This window comes from Lagenorhynchus albirostris, chromosome 15 (genome assembly GCF_949774975.1).
Source record: "Lagenorhynchus albirostris chromosome 15, mLagAlb1.1, whole genome shotgun sequence".
Lineage (NCBI taxonomy): Eukaryota > Metazoa > Chordata > Mammalia > Artiodactyla > Delphinidae > Lagenorhynchus > Lagenorhynchus albirostris.
In genome coordinates, this window is record NC_083109.1 from 39,807,917 (window position 1) to 39,823,135 (window position 15,219).

Sequence of the window (15,219 nt, forward strand, 5' to 3'; positions counted from 1 at the left end):
AAAAGAATCTAAAAAGAGTGGACATATGTATATATATATAACTGATTCACTTTGCTGTACAGCAGAAACTAACACAACACTGTAAATCAACTATACTCCAATACAATTTTTTTTTAAAGTGACAGGATGAAGATGAGGAAGATCATATTAAGATGTTGTCAGAGGACAACCCCAGGCGTGATTTGATTTGAAGGAGAGGAGAGAAAGGGAAAGGTTGCTGAAGGTCAGAAAATGTATCCTATTCTGACACCTTGGGTGAAAGCTATCCACTTCTGCACTCAGCAACATCTGGAGAATTCCTAAGAACCCTCAGTTTCAGGTCTCCTGAGGGAGTGACATCCAGTAGAAAGGAGGAAGTGGCATGTCTTTTAAGTTGGGAAACAAGCCTAGAGACCATTGCCTTGAACTCTGTCAGTAATTTACAGGACAGGACCCTCTTCTCCTCAAGGGTCAAGGGCCATTTTTCTCTGATGCTTTTTCAAAGGACCAAATATCCAGGTCTCAGATCACCCAGTGACTGCTTCAGTGGTTGTTTGAGAAATTGTTTGTACCTGCTGGTGATAAAGTCAGAGGTATTATATGAGACCCCTGCAGTTATTACTCACGTCCGCTTATAGTAGAGTAGAACTGGAAGTAATTCTCAAACTCATAAGGCAGCTTGTTATTAAAGCAGAAGGAGATAGCTCATAAGACTATTGAACACTAAAGGGAAAGTCTGAACTAAAAATCAGAGCGTAGAAAGTCTTGTCTCTAACTTTCAATTCTTTCTCAGCCTGGACATTACAACTTATGATGAGTAATGAATCCTAAAGACCTCAACCTTCTCTTTTTAGTTGTGAATGATTTGAATAACATGAAGAAAATCAGTACCTATTTTTAAACCAAAAATGTTTCCTTTTTTACGGAATTGATTCACTTTTCTTATATCCCCTACAAAAGAAAAGAATGTTTGTTATGTATGTTGGATTGATAGAGAGCTCTACTCAAATTATGAACACAAGGAGATTAAGGAGCTTTAAAACTGTGGTCAAAGTAGATAAAAATAAAACTTTCCAGTTCATGGAGGTTGTGGGAAATGCTGTCTTCAACAAACACACTTATATTAACACTTCAAGAACCCAGGGACCTTCAAGTCCCACTGAATGGAAAATTCCCACAGTGTGGGAAGTGGGCTTCTCACCACAGGGACTGCAGAGTCCCTCTTCAGCAAAGGGCCCCTCTGTGCTCAGCAGATTTTAGAAACCCTAGCATTTTTGTCAGGGACCTATGCAAACACACTCGACTGAGGAAAGTGTAAGACTTGTTTTGCAAAGGAACAAAATTCAGGCCACAAAAATTTAGGAGATGCTCACAGCAGCAAAACACACTATATTTTAGTCACATATCCTATGATTTTATGGTCAACTCCTTTCCCTACAGAAAAATTAGAGGTGCTGCCACCTCTGTAAAACCTTAGCCCCTAATCCTCAGAGAGCATTTCAGAACTCTGAGAATTCTGATTCCCTATTGAATTGTACAGAAGAAGATTTATGGAGCCATGAACCACCCCTCCTGTTTCTGCTGTTCCAGAGAAAACATTTACAGTAACAACAGAAGCTTCTTCCTTTTGTTTCTCAGTTCCACCCTTTCAGAAAAGGTCTCTGAGTTCTTCAAACATCAATCTGGATTATCTAGAAGAAACAAATGAGAGAAAAAATTATCTTTCTGGCATTTCAGTTATAAAGAGAAGTCCAGGTTTAGTGTCACTGCTATTGACCAAATCCCTGGCCTCAGGGATAGAATGTCTTTTCCTCTTGCCTAGAACAAAGAAAAAACATTTCATGGTAGACTCTTGGTGATGGAGGGTTCAGTGTCCAGGTGATGTAGTGATTATAAGCCAGTCCTTATTCTCACATAAAACTACTTGATAGCAGACATTAAAATTGAAGATTAAAAGAAAAATCGTTCATTTTTTTAAAATACTACTCTTCATCTCTGTCTTGATTAAGCCATAGAATGTCTGCTCTCCATAAGATCTGTGTCTGAGCTCTCTTAAGGTATCTGAGATGTCAAATTGTAACATGTGACTCCTGGAGAGCCCGTCCCACTAAAGGATATTCTAATTAGCAAGACTTCAGCTCATGATGCACTTAGAAACCAATGTTTTTGTTTTTTGTTTTTTAATTTAACTTAGTACTTAAAAAAATAGACTGCAAGACTTGTCATTCAAGAGTGAGTATGTTTGTTCTGTGACAGGTTTCAGAATGGATGAGTCATCTGATATTTGTTTTATTTTTTTAATTAATTTTTATTGGAGTATAGTTGATTTACAATGTTGTATTAGTTTCTACTGTACGGCAAAGTGAATCAGTTATACATACATATATATATATATATATATATATATATATATATATATATATATATATCCACTCTTTTTTAGATTCTATTCCCATGTAGGTCATTACAGCACATTGAGTAGAGTTCCCTATGCTATATAGTAGGTTCTTATTAGTTATCTATTTTATATATAGTAGTGTGTATATATCAATCCCAATCTCCCAATTTATCCCTCCCCCCCATTTCCCCTGGTAACCATAAATTTGTTTTCTACATCTGTTACTCTATTTCTATTTTATAAATAGGTTCATTTGTACCATTTTTTTAGATTCCACATATAAGCGATATCATATGACGTTTGTCTTTCTCCGTCTGACTTACTTCACTCAGTATGACAATCTCTAGGTGCATTCATGTCACTGCGAATGGCATTATTTCATTCTTTTCTATGACTAATATTCCATTGTATATATGTACCACATCTTCTTTATCCATTCCTCCCTTGATGGACATTTAGGTTGCTTCCATGTCCTGGATATTGTAAATAGTGCGGCAATGAACATTGGGGTACATGTATATTTTTGAATTACGGTTTTCTCTGGATATATGCCCAGTAGTGGGAATGCTGGATCATATGGTAGCTCTATTTTTGGTGTTTTTAAGGAACCTCCATACTGTTCTACATAGTGGCTGTATCAATTTACATTCCCACCAACAGTGTAGGAGGGTTCCTTTTTCTCCACACCCTCTCCAGCATTTGTTGTTTGTAGAGTTTTTGATGATGGCTATTTTGACCAGTGTGAGGTGATACCTCACTGTAGTTTCGATTTGTATTTCTCTAATAATTAGTGATGTTGAGCATCTTTTCATGTGCCTCTTGTCCATCTCTCTGATACTTTTTTTATAGTGGGGTGGGAAGTTGGGGTCCAAGGGAAAACAAAAGATTAGGGAAAGAGTGTGGAGGAATAAAAGGAAGGGAAAGAAAGGGGGAAAGGTTGAATAGGAGAGACAGAAGAATTGCACAGTAGAATGAATCCCACTGTTAAGTGATCTCATCCTTCCCTGATAGATCAGCACATTCAGAAATCTATTTACCTCAACAAAAGATACATCTTTGTTACCTTTTACACATTCTAGTTGTTTCTTTGGGGTTATGGTGAGCTCCAAAAAAATCATCATTTTGGGGAGGAGAAGCAACATAAATGGTATTAAACAATAATGATGAATGAATGATGAATTTTAGAAAGTATGCTAGTGAATACATACATATATCTACAAAAATAAAGCAATACCTCATTCTCAGCTCAGTCATACAATCTTTGATCCTTGGTCTGGAGTCTAGACAGTAGGGGAAAAAAATGAGTCAATAATTCAAGAGACAAAAATTGGAGCCAATATTATTTGTCATTGTCTTGGTTTGGGATCTTCCAGAGGTGGACAATAAGACAGGAATTTGAAGCAATTAGTGCATCTGGGATGTGAAGGAAACATGGGTAGGACAGTGGGGAAGTGAGACAGAGAAGGGAAGTAACCCCATAATGATATCAGGCCAGTTATCGCTGGAGTAACTGCCGTTCAGTCCCATTGCAGAGCTCTGGAAGGCAGTGTAGAACATATGCTTCAGCGTCTTCTCTCTCCAAGGGCAAGGGAGCTGGGAACTGATGACTGAGTGCTGCTTCCAGCACCTTCCATGGGCAGGCAGAGCCAGCCTCAATGACTAGAGAAAGCCCCCCTTGTACAGTGACACAAGAATTGGGAGTTGGAAACTGTGGTGGGAGAGAGGGAATTGTATGGGCACCAACACTGTCAGGGCTGAATGGAAAGAAAGCATTGTCTATCGTACTCCTACTTTGTATCAGACCCAGCAGTTGACTTCCACATAACACAAACTGTTTTACAGATACATCGCTTTGAGTGACAGATCATTAAGCATCATTAATCAGGGGCCAACTGAGTGTTAACGTTGCCAGTGCTGCTTCCTTTAGACCTTCTAGCGAGGTACCAAAGCACCAGAAATATGAGATTATCATGGAGGTTCTGTCTTTCTTGTCTCGAGACAGATCTGTAATCACCCAGAGGTGTCCCATGAGTGCAGTTTCCATGTCCTTTATTCTCATGAGGCTCTGAGAATAAGGATTATCTCACTGGTGAGGAAGCAGCCTGAGAGACTATGTACTTCACCTTACGACTGCTAAGAGCTACAGACTCGACCCACTCTCTTCCTTCTCTTTTCTCTTTTCCACTAGACCTTGCTGTACTATAAGACTAATGCCAGTTGGGGGAAGATTTTAGTTAAAGTTCATTTAAGATCACCAAGGGCATTGGTAAATATGTGATAGTTCCAAAAATATATCAAAATAACAATGAAATATAAGAAATGTGTTTCAACTACTAACACATATGATAGAACAGGCATCATATGTGGGCTTCACAGATACTGCATTTTATACAAATCGAAGGTTTACTGCAACCCTGCATCGAGCAAGTCTGTCAGCACCATTTTTCCAACAGCATTTGCTCATTTCATGTCTCTGGGTCACATTTAGGTTAATCTCGCAATATTTCAAACTCTTTTCATTATAATTATTATATCTGTTTCAGTGATCTATGATGAGTGATCTTTGATGTTACTATCACAAAGCGATAAAGACTTGCTCAAGGGTCAGATAATGGTTAGCATTTTTTAGCATAAAGTACTTTTAAGTAAGGTACGTACATTGTTTTTTAGGCGTTATGCTATTTCACACTTCATAGGTGACAGTATAGTGTAAACATAACTTTTATATGCACGAGAAACCAAAAAACTGATGTGACTCACTTTCTTGCAGTGGTCTGGAATCGAACCTGCATTATCTCTGAGGTATATTTGTATGCAGATATAATGATGACTAAATCTCTTTTTCAATTTCTGTCACCTGAAATTGATCTTATTTAACTTACTACTCCGGAGAGTATTAAATGTAGAACTAGCCTGAGTTTTTCCTTACAGCCACTATTTGGGGAGTCTTCCAGGTTCGTGGATTTTGACCCACTTTCATTAGCAAAAGCACATGAAATGAATTCACACATTTACTTGCAGTGCATTCAAATGTATGGGGAAACGTGGCAACTATTTCTCTAAAATTGACTTACTGTTTCTCACAAGTGCCACCTGCTGGGCTGTATGTGCGCTTGTGATTGTGCATGGAAGTTCAGAGGCACTAGAATTTTCAAGCAAACTTTTTTGTTGAAGAATAACGTACATCAAAAAATATGCAACTATTTTAAGTGTACAGATGCACAGATTTTCACAGAGTAAACACACTTATGGAGTGAACACCCAGATCAAGAAATAGAACATTACCAGGACCCCAAAACCACCCGCCTCATGCCACCTCCCTGTTAATAAACCTGGGGGTGGGGGGTGAGGTAATTGATATAATTCAATCTGGTAACCCCAATCTGTTAAAATTCAATTAAGATTCAATTCAATCTCTTAAAATTCAATATTTTAAGCTGTGCATAAAATTGTCCATTATGTAAAATGCTCAATCTGTCACATTGTACCCCTTTCTCCCTTCCCTGTGCTCAGCGAGAGAGCATCTAAAGGAGGTTGTGGGACAGAAGTGTCCTTGTGATTTGAAGGCAGGAGGGTCTCAGATCTGCATTCCACACTGGTTCTGGGACAAGAGTCAATACTCACCCTGCTGTCATCGGCTGCTGACATCTGTCACTCAGGTAATGCTTAGCTGAGCAGCACCTGGTTACTGCCCCTGCTAACCGGGCCCCCATCAGCACATCAGCTCTGGATGGTGCTGTGAATCCCTTCTGGTATATGGTCATGATCTTGGCCCAAATGGTTCCAACATCGTGCTTCTTTCTCCACCACAGTGACCTTCAGGCAAGAGCCTTGACCTTGCGCCCAGTTTTCTCTATTTCTCCTCTGAAGGGGGTTGTCGGAGCTTCTCAGTCCCATCCATACTACCTAGGAACTGAGGACAGCTTAGGGGTACCCAGTTTCAAGCCCTTTCCTAGTGCATAAGTACATTTCACTGCCTTCAACACAGTGAAGTTATCTTCTCCAGGATCATAAATGGGAACTTGGTCTTGAAAGCGCTATCAAACTCACGTCTGATCCCCTGTCTCACCACCGTGTCAGTCTTTGGCCCCTGCAGGAGCACAATTGCCCACTGCCAGGTTGGAAGTGGCCACATGCAGTGCTTTTCTTAGAGGCCTGCAGATTCTACCCAGTGTGCCCAGGGAAGCAGGCCACAGCCGCAACATTCTTGGGCTACCCCAGACCTATCCATAGGCCTGAACTTTAAAAAAGCCAGCCACATTACTAGGAATGAGAACTTCAACACCTGATATGTTCCCTGCATCTCCTTTCCTCCCTCTCTTTAAAGCAAACTTTGAGTATTTAAAGCAACAATCTTTAGGCTTTTCTTTCTTCGATATTACATCCCACCCAGGGCAGTAACCTTCCCACTGGGCTTTTCTTTCCTCTACTGTCTACCCATTCACCCCTTCCTAGTGGTCACAGATGGAAGGGGTACAGAAGAAACTCTAGGTTTCTAGCCTCCAGGTCCAAAACTTGATCTGTTCAGTGGGACTTAACAGGAGTTTTAGAAGATTCTTTCTCCATAATAAAGACTGATTCTCTAGACTCCTATTTAAAAATAACAGCAACAATCATTTTACGTATCAGATTATCTTCTGTTCTCTTTCAATTTCTGCTATAACAATTCTCATCTCTCCCCATCCTCCCAAACCCTCACTTTACCCATCTGCCCAAGGTGACAGGGTACTTCAGGTGACTGCGGAGAAGGCCATATATACAGAATCATAAAATAGAAAAGCACATTCATATATTTCAAAATGTTAATTCTAACATACTGAAATGAATTAATGTAAAATACATGAAGAGTAATTTTAGCATTTCCCCCAGTAGCCTTGCACTAACACAGAATCATACACTGTAACTAAAGAACTCTAATTTATCAGCTTCAGAAGTATTGAGTTAACGAGATTTGAAAATAAAACTTAATTCATATCTGTGTTTATATAACCCTTTATTGTTCACAAGATGCTTTCACATAAATTATCTCATTTTATCCTTACTCAGTGAAGGATGCATTACTGTCCTCATTTGGAGGCCTAGGGAAGTAAAACTCTGCCATCAGCATATAGTGAATGATATAGTGAGATTAAAAAAAAAAAAACTTCTATATTAAAATACATGTAGCTCTGAAGGTAACAGTTTAAATTAGGGGCCAGGATAGACTCACTTGGTTTTGAGAAGAACCATCTTTCTGAACCACTTTTGTCATGAAATGTGTAACAAACAGGGGCCCATTATTCTTTGGGAAACTGAACATTGGTAATGTAATCAAAGTGCTTCAAAATGAGATGGTAGGTGCCCTGTTTAAATATGTGATCAGCAGGGCTGTGGGCCGGTACATGACTGCAGAGCTTAGTGTGATGTGGTTTCCTGCTTCGCTTGGTCAGACGAGGACCAGAGGCAGTGCTTGGGCTCTTCCGTTCTGGAGGACACTAAACATTTGTGCTTTTCTTGGGACAAAGCACAAGGACATAGCATCAGGCCAGGAGATATGGCCAGTAGAGCAATCAAAGGGAACCTGCGGCTAATGAATTCTAGGAAAACATATAGAATTTTAAATTTTCCCTTCGGGCATGGTATTTCCTATATGTTATCCTCAAGTGTCAGGAGAGTCTGTCTCATTCACAGCTCTGTTTTTTGTTTTTTTTTTCGCGGTACGCGGGCCTCTTACTGCTGCGGCCTCTCCCACCGTGGAGCACAGGCTCCGGACGCGCAGGCCCAGCGGCCATGGTCCACGGGCTCAGCCGCTCCGCGGCATGTGGGATCCTCCCGGACCGGGGCACGAACCCGTGTTCCCTGCATCGGCAGGCGGACTCCCAACCACTGCGCCACCAGGGAAGTCCCACAGCCCTTTTTAACTTATGATTGGAAGGATCATCCTTGTCCACATTCTTTGACAGAACGGACTTGAGAGAATAACTACATCATGGAAAGGGGATCAGAGACCCGCGGGAGGAGACAGAGGGAACTGAGCCTGGAGCCTGAGGTGTGAGGGGCACAGGTGGGCTTGAAGAACTTTCTAGCACTCCTCTGGGGTTCTCAGAAATACCTTCCAGCACTCACAGGGGGCTCAGGTCAGGCACCACTGAACAGTAAAGGAGGACCTCCCATATACTGGAAATGAATTGGATGCAGAATTAGTCATATTTGGAGGTAACTTTAACCTGTGCCATTTGGATTAGCCAAAAATCAATTGTAGTTAAATATTATATTAGCTTTCTCCTGGATATCCTTTAAATCCTATTAAAGAATAGCGTCACACGATCCGAAAAAATTAAATGGTCTTTATTATTTTCCATTCTCAGGGCACCTCTGTTCCCACCCGTTCGCCAGTCTGCGGGAGTCTTTCTTAGTGACGCGCCTGTTTCCTGGTCAACCACCAGGTGTCAGTCCAAGCTCAGCCCTCTCGGCATTTTCCTGGCCCACAGAATGAAGCTTCTTGGTTTTTTCTCTCTGTCCAGGAGGAACTTAGAGATCCTCAAGACCCTCAGGGTAAGGTACAGCGACCACAGAGGCCACTGGACGCTCTTCCTGAGTGAGACCCATGGCCTTCGTGGCTCTGAGCAGATGAAGCATCTCTGGATCGGGGCACTAAGTAAACCACCACCGTTCCCTTGAACTCTGAACACTTCAAAGGGCCTCCGCTCTCCGCAGTTTGCAGCCTCCGGAGGAGCCGCCCTTCCTTCCCGCCACCCCCAACCCCGGGTCCCGAGCCCTAAGGCCACTGGGCTGGGCGAGCGCATCCCCCAGCTTCCTGCTCAGGAACGGGACCCGCTGTCCTGACCCGCGGGGAGGACGCCGCGCACCTGCCTCCCAACGGGTGCGCGGAGGCGGCTCAGCATCGCCGCGCTGCGCGCGCAGATGAAAATGGCTTTCCCTCTTGTAGCCCATCCTCCCACAGGTGTCCGCAGGACTTTGCCTGTGGGTGCGAGATGCCTGTGGGAGCTCCTAGAATCAGGTTCTTGCCACATCACAGAGAAGGCAAAAAAAGGGGCGGGGGGTGCTGCTTTTTTTTGTTTGTTTTTTCCCCCTTGTGGATTTTTGTGAGGGCGGAAATAACTCCTTCCAGACATGTCCCAGCTGATACAGGCTTTCAACTTGCTCCTGGGTCAGCCTATCCCTGGAAAGGTCACCAGTCATAGGAGCTGGGACACCATGATGGGTATAGATGCGTTAGACCCATTTCCCAGAGCAGGACACTGCTCCAGACTCCCAAACGGGGCACTGTAACCAAGGCTGTTGTGGAGGCAGTTAGCAGAATTTGCTTCACCAGGTAAAAAACTGATCCAAAACAAACAAAAAGACCTACCGAAAATTCACAGGAGAATACAGTCTCTTCTCAGTAAATAATTTAAAAGTGTGTATACTGTGTGGATAACTTATAGTGAAACATTTTTAAAATTCTGTGTACCTCTATTGACTACTCGCAAGGTTGATTTGTGAGAATTTCATTATTTGGAATGCATTTTTTGTCCAGTTCATTAAATCTCAACTTGGGGGGGGGGCATAAAAACAAGAAAAGGTGTTTTCTATTTCCCACACTATTATTTTGCTTGGAACTCTGCTGGATCTCTTTATCTAGTCCCTTAGGTACATCTTGGGCAGATCCCACGACTTTCTAGTCACTTACAATTACCAAGATTATACTCATTTAAAATTTTTATCTAAATATCTAATTATGTTGTATGAATAATATACCACAGTGGAATAATACTCAGCCATAAAAAGAATGAAATCATGCCATTTGCAGCAACATGGACGGAACTAGAGATTACTGAGTGAAGTAAGTCAGAGAAAGACAAATATATTTTTTAGATTCCACATATAAGTATCACTTATATGTGGAATCTAAAAAATAATACAAATGAATTTATTTACAAAACAGACTCAGACATAGAAAACAAACTCATGGTTACCAAAAGTGAAAGGGGGGAGGGATGAATTGGGAGTATGGGATTAATAGAAACACACCACTATATATATAAAATAAACAACAAGGATTTACTATACAGTGCAGGGAACTATATTCAATATCCTGTAATAACCTATAATGGAAAAGAATCTGAAATATATATATATATATATATATATATATATATACTTCTCTGTACACCAGAAAGTAACACAACATTGTAAGTCAACTATACTTCAATTAAAATATATAAATGTATACATAACATATCTATATCTGTATCTATATCTATCCTCTCTCCCCTTCTCCAAGCAAAGGCCCCAACTTCAGAATGAATGAGACCGTGGTCCTCTCATTCCTTTCTTCTACTCCTGCACCTTGCAATTGGTAATGGGAAGACACAGTGACCTCTGGGGTCACCCTTGGTCCTCTTCTAACCTCAAGCTACTCTGGTGTTGGGTGAAGAAGAAGGGATCAGGGAAAATAGTAAAAGCCTTTTTCCCGGGTACGTTTGTCATTGTTTCTCTGTGGTGGCTGCTGCTTCTGAGCTACCACCGACTGGCCACCAGACACTCCAAGAGAAAGGAACTTTCAAACGCTGGCCCTCTCACAGATTTCATGCATGACGTTTTTCAAAGGCCTTATTGGAGTCTCCTTACTACACTATTTGCTGATGTGTACCTCACTTCAACTCCTTTCCACTTTCCCTTATCTTGCTTTCCTGGTGGAAAATCCTGCACACTCGCTCCTGGTAGGCAGACTTTGCTTTATTTTATTTTATTTTATTTTATTTTATTTTATTTTATTTTATTTTATTGGAGTATAGTCGATTTACAATGTTGTGTTAGTTTCGGGTGTATAGCAAAGTGAATCAGTTATACATATATCCACCCTTTTTTAGATCTTTTTCCCATATAGGCCATTACAGAGTATTGAGTAGAGTTCCCTGGGATATACAGTAGGCCCTTATTAGTTAGCTATTTTATATATAGTACTGTGTATATGTCAGTCCCAATCTCCCAATTTATCCCTCCCCTCTCCTTACTCCCTGGTAATCATAAGCTTGTTTTCTACATCTGTAACTCTACTTCTGTTTTGTAGGTAAGTTCATTTGTATCCCTTTTTTTTAGATTCCACAAATAAGCAATATTATATGAACAGCCATCTTCAGTGGAGAATTAATCAGATGACACAAAACTGGCTGTTCTCTGTGATGCCACCGTAGGCAACTCTGCGTTCCAACTGTGGGTGTGTAAAACATCTCCACCATCGGTCCTTGCTCTCTCTCCTACCTCCTTGCCTCTTCTCTCCGTATTCAGTTAGGCTGGAACTAATGGGCAAGCCTGCTTGCCTGAGGAGATGTCCATCTAGGGAAGAGATCCAGCCTTTCCCCTCTGCAGGCATCCACCCTCCTTATGAGCAATTTTCTTAGAAATCCCATCATTTGGCTTTGGAGATTGGAAAGCATCACTGTCATGAACAAGTGCTTCACCAGACTGACACCCACACTTCTTATGAATCCCCCACTTCTCCCAGTGCTTCTTTAGTGGGCTAGGAAGGGGCACTGGCTGACTTTAGTAGGGCTGATGTGTCTCCTCGTGGGAAACATGGAGCAGGACTTGGTCCCAGCAGTTTTTAAGAAGGTGGGTGTGTAATACCTCACTTAGTCCTTAGGTATGCTTATTAAAGAAAAGACGATAACTCTAACATGTTTTGAGCACTTACTTCGTTTCATCTAATTGTCACAAGAAGACAATAAAGTAATACGATTCTCACTTGATAAGTGAGGAAAATTTAAGCTCTAAGTATTCAGTGGCTTTCTCACAGTCTTACAGCTGGTAAATGGGATAGAAACACAGGTCTGTCTGATCCCAAAGCCCATACTTTTGTCACTTCTGCTGTTTTTTATACAAATAGTATCTGATAAGTGGGTCTGATAACCTCTCTGAATAGCTAGTTTTAAATAAGGTGACATCAAAATAAAATGAAATTAAAAGGGAATGTTCACCACTGTTCATAAACAGCATTCACCATTTTCATTACAACTCACTCAGCTTACTCATTCCTTCATTTAAGGTGAATGGATAAAGAAGATGTGGTATGTATATAAAAATAATGGAATACTGTTCAGCCATAAAAAGTGATTGAAATTTTGCTATTTACAGCAACAAGGATGCACTTGGAGAGCATTATGCTAAGTGAAATAAGTAAGACAGAGAAAGACAAATATGTATATCACTTATATGTGGAAATCTAAAAAGATACAATAAACTAGTGAATATAACAAAAAGAAGCTGACTCAAAGACATTACAGAACAAACTAATGGTTACCAGTGGGGAGAGAGAAGTGGGGATTGGCAATATAGGAGTGGGGGATTAAGAAGCACAAACTATTAGGTATGAAATAAGCTACAAGAATATATTGTAGAGCACAAGGAATATAGTAAATATTTTACAATAACTATAAATGGAGTATAACCTTTAAAAACTAGAATCACTATATGGTACACCTGTAAATTATATAATATTATACATCAACTATATTTCTATTTAAATGTCAAAAAGTTTTTAAAGGAGTAATTGAGGGCTTACTGTGAGAAGAAATGGAATGTAATATGTTCTCACCTTCAAACTAGCTTGCAACTAGTAAAGGACCTAAAGACATAGAGAAAATGACTTAATAAAAGTTGAAAGATCCTAGAACAAAGGTAAACATCAAATTCTAATGGGATTCTGAAGTTCAATTTCATGTTTGGGGGAGTGGATGTCTTAGAAAGTTACAATCTGAGTTGAGTCCTAGGAAATAGACAGACTGTGGAGATAAGAGATGCCAGGGAAAACTTGAGCATGGAGAACAGACAGCATGAAAAAAGCAGAGAGGCAAGATATCTTTCAGCAGGTTTAGAGACAGCTGGTTTGGCCGGAATGTAAGCTGTGTAGAATTTATGTATTAGAGATTGGGAGATAAAATCAGAAACTTAAGTAAGGGTCAGATCACAGAGAACCTTCACTTGTCAGGCTGAGGTTGTGACTAGGATACCATTCAAGGAATTTGAGCTGAGTATTATTTCACTGGAGTTGAGCCTGAGGGGAGTGAGCCTTGGAGAAGCATGTAGGATCCATTAGAGTGAGAGAAACTGAAAAAGTAAAAATAAAAGGTAGAACAACCAGAAAACCATTACAATTATCATGGAATGCATTATAAGAGGAAGTATTGACAAGGATGTGCAGCACCTGGAATCTTGGTACACTGTTGGTTGGAGTATAAAGTGGAACAATCATTTTTCAGAGTTGTTTGGCAAATTTCTTATAAAGTTTAATTCTACCTTATGGCCCAGCAAGTTCACTCTTAGGTACTTACCCAAGAGAAATGAAAACATATGTCCACTAAAAGACTTATATAAGAATATTTCCAGCAGCCTTACTCAAAATATTGTCCATCAACAAAAAATTAGGTGAACGAATTGCAGTGTATTCATATAATGGAATGCTATTTAACAATTAAAAGGAATGAACTACTGACATACACAATAACATGGTTGAATCGCAGAAGTTTAATATTAAGGAAGCCAGATAAGAGTCTGGGCCATGTGATTCCATTTACATGAAATCCAAATTCAGGGAAAGTTAATCTATGGAAATAGAAATTAAAAAACAGTTGATGTTAAGGGAGGAAAAGAAAGGGAGGGATGGAGAATGGGATGGAAAGTTACATGAGGGAACTTCTCAGATGGTGTAAATGTTCTGCATCTTATTTTTGGTGGTGGTTACACATATTATACAACTGTCCAAAACTCATCATCTGAACATGTGACAATTCTGCACTTTATGTTAATTACATCTCGGTTAAAAACATTAGGGCATTGATTATGTAGCCTCCACTCAACCTCCCTGAGAAAAATACCTAACAAATCAAAACAATCAAATACTTTATCTGAGGAATGAATCAAAATAAAATGGCAGAAATAATGGTTGAAAAAGACCTAAGAGTGAGCAATGAAACTAATAAAAACCTACAGTAAAGATAAAATAATATGCTCATATTTTTAAAATTAATGTAATTATTTTTGTAAGAGATAGTGAATGTTATAAAATTAATACTTTAGCAATAGCCTATATATCAAATGCTAAATTGTGGCCCAAAACTCTGAAGTCAGTGGGAAAAGATAAAGCAGCGGTTTGTTTAAAGAAATCTCTAATTAAAAGGACTAAAGTCCTGCTGTAGAAAAAGCCAGTATTATGCTCAAATGTCATATTTTCAAAAGTATTCATTGTAAACTCTTTATAAAGAATTAAGTTCATGGTTCATAAAAGTTGCTTTAGGACAAAACTGATTTGTTCTCACACTGAGAAGTAATATAGTGTTTACAGAAATGTGTCCTTCTGTCTGTAGGGCAGATAGAGCTCATGTAAAAAAAGATGTCGTTATAGCTTTATGTAATTAGCTTAAGAAGCAAAATTAAATTACGATTCATTATCTTTCGTCCAGATAAGCTCTAAGAAGTGTATACTTAAGGTTACCTGTTTTGGAAGTCAAAAATTATATTTACTGTTCAAAAGCAAGATAGAAATCTGTAGAATCTGTTATTCTTGTGACTTGCTTAGGGAGTAAAAGTGAGTTAAGGGCAATACAAAATCCTTTTGAGAAGGAAAATATAGCCTTGTACTGTGTATAACTCATGTACCTCTTTTTAGGAGGAAAGCTAAGCTGTTACCTGGAAGTGTATTTTCCAGTGGTAAGCAGATAATACTTCTGTATAGGAATACCAAAATTCTGTGCAGGTACCATGTAGAAAGGTGAGAGTGTGTGAGAGTGAAACAGAATGCAAACTCTTGAAATATACCAGGATAATCTGGGTCTCCCCAGCTCCCCACTCTGAATACTTGT